General features: G+C 43.6%; 1 pseudogene; it reads right to left on the bottom strand.

Annotated features, from left to right (window-relative positions):
- Window positions 1–2,123: 2,123 nt before the first annotated feature.
- Window positions 2,124–2,750, bottom strand: LOC141821688 (uncharacterized; annotated as a pseudogene).
- Window positions 2,751–3,735: the final 985 nt, after the last annotated feature.

The raw sequence follows: 3,735 nt of genomic DNA, 5'->3' as shown, positions 1-3,735 counted from the left end.
AGGATGCATAGAATATGGGGTTCCATGGGCTTCCTCTAAAATTTTCTTTCTCAGCTCTTCATCATTGGGAACACATAGACGATCCCCAAGATAAAGTATCCCACTGTCAGATACTCGAAACTCTCCATCTTCTCCTGCTTGTATCTCTTGCTTGATCTTTTGAATATCAGGATCCTCATCTTGCTTTTTCTGTATATCCTCAAGCAGGGTTGATGCTAAAGTCAATGTGGAGAGTTGCCCATAGATAATCTCAATCCCAAAATCTGACACTTCTTTCTGTAGTGGTCGTGATAACGATGACAGGGACATCAATGTTGCGCAGGACTTTCTACTTAGCGCATCTGCCACTTTATTTGCTTTTCTAGGGTGGTAGAGGATTTCACATTCATAGTCTTTGACCAACTCCAGCCACCTCCGCTGTCTCATGTTCAAGTCTTTCTGGGTAAAGACGTACTTTAAACTTTGATGATCTGTATAGATTCTGCACTGGATTCCGTACAGATAGTGTCTCCAAATTTTAAGCGCGAAGACCACTGCTGCTAACTCAAGATCATGAGTGGGGTAGTTCTTTTCATAATCTTTGAGTTGTCTAGAAGCATAGGCAATGACTTTACCCTCTTGCATGAGTACAGCTCCAAGTCCCATCTTGGATGCATCACTGTATATATCAAAACCTTTATCGCTTTCTGGAACGGTGAGAATGGGAGCACTTGTCAATCTTTTCTTCAACTCAAGAAAACTCTGCTCACACTCCTCAGACCATTCATATTTCTTATTCTTCCTGGTAAGGGCTGTTAGCGGAGAAGCTATCTTGGAGAAGTCCTCTATAAATTTTCTGTAATACCCTGCTAACCCTAGGAAGCTCCTGATCTCACTAGCGTTCCTGGGTCGGCTCCAGTTGCTAACTGCCTCTATTTTTGCAGGGTCGACCATGATCCCTTCCTTTGAAATGACGTGGCCCAAGAAGGCCACTTGATCTAGCCAGAACTCACATTTTGAGAATTTAGCATACAACTGTCTTTGCTGAAGAGTCTGCAATACTATTCTCAGGTGTTTATCATGTTCTTCTGGAGATTTCGAATAGACTAGAATATCATCGATGAAAACAATGACAAACTTGTCCAGAAATTCTTTGAACACTCGATTCATCAGATCCATAAATACTGCAGGAGCATTTGTCACTCCGAAGGGCATGACCACAAACTCATAGTGCCCATACCTTGTTCGGAAGGCAGTTCTGGGCACATCACTTTCCTTGACCTTTAATTGATGATAACCAGACCGCAGGTCAATCTTAGAGAAGACCGTTGCCCCTCTCAACTGGTCAAATAAATCATCTATTCTGGGTAGAGGGTATCTGTTCTTGATCGTTACCTTATTCAGTGCCCTGTAGTCTATACACATTCTCATAGACCCGTCCTTCTTCTTTACGAACAACACTGGAGCTCCCCACGGTGAATGACTAGGGCGGATGAAACCCTTGTCCAGTAGCTCCTGTAATTGTTCCTGCAGTTCTTTCAGTTCTGCTGGAGACATACGATAAGGCGCTTTTGAAATTGGACTGGTACCAGGAACCACTTCAATTTCAAATTCCACTTCTCGATTCGGAGGTAGCCCGGGCAGTTCTTCAGGGAATACCTCTGGGTAGTCGCAGACAACCCTGACTTCTTCTTTCCTTAGCCCTTCTTTTTGGTTTGCATCTACTACATGTGCAAGAAAACCAGGACATCCACTGGCTAACATCTTTTGAGCCGTTAAGGCAGACAAAAACCCTTTTGTCTTTCTCTTTGGTTCTCCGACAAACTCAAACTGAGGCTCTGCTTCAGGTTTGAATACCACTTTTCTTTTGCGGCATTCAATGGAGGCGCTGTACTTATTCAGGAAATCCATACCCAAAATGACATCGTAGTCATGCATAGCGAGCACTACTAAGTCACTATAGAGTTCTCGATCTGAAATCCTGATTGGCACTGCCCGCAGCCAATGAGTGGATGTCATTACTTCTCCCGAAGGCAGCGTTGTCAAGAACTTAAGGTTCAGAACTTCTGGAGGCATTTCTAACTTCTTGGCAAATGCAACTGATATGAATGAATGGGTTGCCCCAGTATCAAATAACACAGTAGCTAAATGCTGATTAAAGATAAGTATCTGACCTGTGACAACAGTAGCAGGCATTTGCTACATCTTCTTTGGTGAGGAAAAGAGACGCGAGCATTCGGTGTAATTGGTGGGGCCTCCAATCTTCCTTGACTAATGTGAGGTCCCTCCAATGCTGACTGCATCAGGTGCAACTGTGCGGACTTACCCCTATACTGAACGGGTTGCAGCTGAGGTGGGTTGAATTTGTTAGGGCAGAACCTGGTCATATGCCCTTCCATCCCACATGTATAGCACCCACTTGTGCCTTGGCGGCAGACTCCTGGATGCGTTCTCCCACACTTAGGACAGGAAGGATATTTAATCTGTTTGTTTGTTGTACCTCCCTTTTGATTGCCTCCTGAAACCCACTGTTTCCTTTTATTGCCATTGCCTTTCTAGTTCTGATTACTATTATGGGGTTTTTGACCTCCAGAACTTCCTGCGCTCTTATTCTCATTCATAACTTGCTTTTGCTGTATACCAGTCGCTTTGATGTTGTTCAAGTAGTGCTCAGTGATTAATGCACTACTGATCAATTCTTCTGCAGTCTGAGGCCTATGGGTTCCACTATTCACGTTAAGGGCTATCTCAGGCCGCAACATTTTGAGCATCAACCTGACTCGTTCTCTTTCAGTATTGACCAGCTCTGGGCATAGGCGAGCTAGCCTATTGAACTTCTTTACTACTTCTTCCACTGATAAGTCTCCCTGTCTGAATTCCGTGAACTCATCGTAGTGCTTGTTAGTGACTCTCAAGTGGAAGAATTCTTCGAAAAACTCAGTCTCGAAGTCGGCCCAAGTCATTTGATTGACTACTCGTTTTGCTTTAATTCTTTCCCACCACATTCTTGCGTCTCCGGCTAAGCAGAAGGAGGCGCACTTTACTTTCTCGTTCTCTGGCCAATCTAATAATTCCATAATGCTTTCCAGGGTTTTGAACCATGCCTGAGCATCCCATGGCTCACTTGTCCCCGAGAAGCTTTCTGGCTTCAGCTTCTGCCACTGAATCAGGTATGCTTCTTGTCTTACTGTCACTGCTGGGGCCACTGGTGTAGCTGGTGGGACCTCAGCTTCAACCGGTGTCACCTCATTAGCAACGTTTGCAGTAGCAGAATTGGCTTGCTGATTAGCCATCATAGTATCAATGATTTGTTGTTGCTCTGCCAGTTGTCTTTGAAGTTGAGCAACTACTTCTAAAAGGTTCGGTGGTGGTACTACCTTCATTTGTTCTAGGCTCTCTGTCTTCTTGAACTTGATTCTCATTTCGAGCCTGATTTGCACGTCTTCTTGCCATTTCTTTTCTCTATTTCATGTATGAGAAATGAAATCAATATGGACTTACTATGCATATATGAATATATCTTACTCAAGCATGATTCTTTATACTATGCACATATAAGCATATCCTCTTAAGCATCATCCTCTATACTACTATTAAGAAAAGGAAAGGTATATAAAAGAAAAGCATATACACATTTTCTTACTTGAAGGCAGCAAGATGGATGTCGATGTGTGTGTAGCGGAAGGGCGGAACCTGCTCTGATACCATACTGTAACGACCTCCCTTCTTACACTAATAAGGGAGACGTTACTATCA

This window comes from Curcuma longa, chromosome 2 (assembly GCF_044706935.1).
Source record: "Curcuma longa cultivar G26 ecotype Majalengka, Jawa Barat chromosome 2, ITB_CL_G26_1.1, whole genome shotgun sequence".
Taxonomy (NCBI): Eukaryota; Viridiplantae; Streptophyta; class Magnoliopsida; order Zingiberales; family Zingiberaceae; genus Curcuma; species Curcuma longa.
The sequence above is the reverse complement of the archived record's forward strand: the minus strand, read 5'-3'. Positions and strand labels throughout refer to the sequence as shown.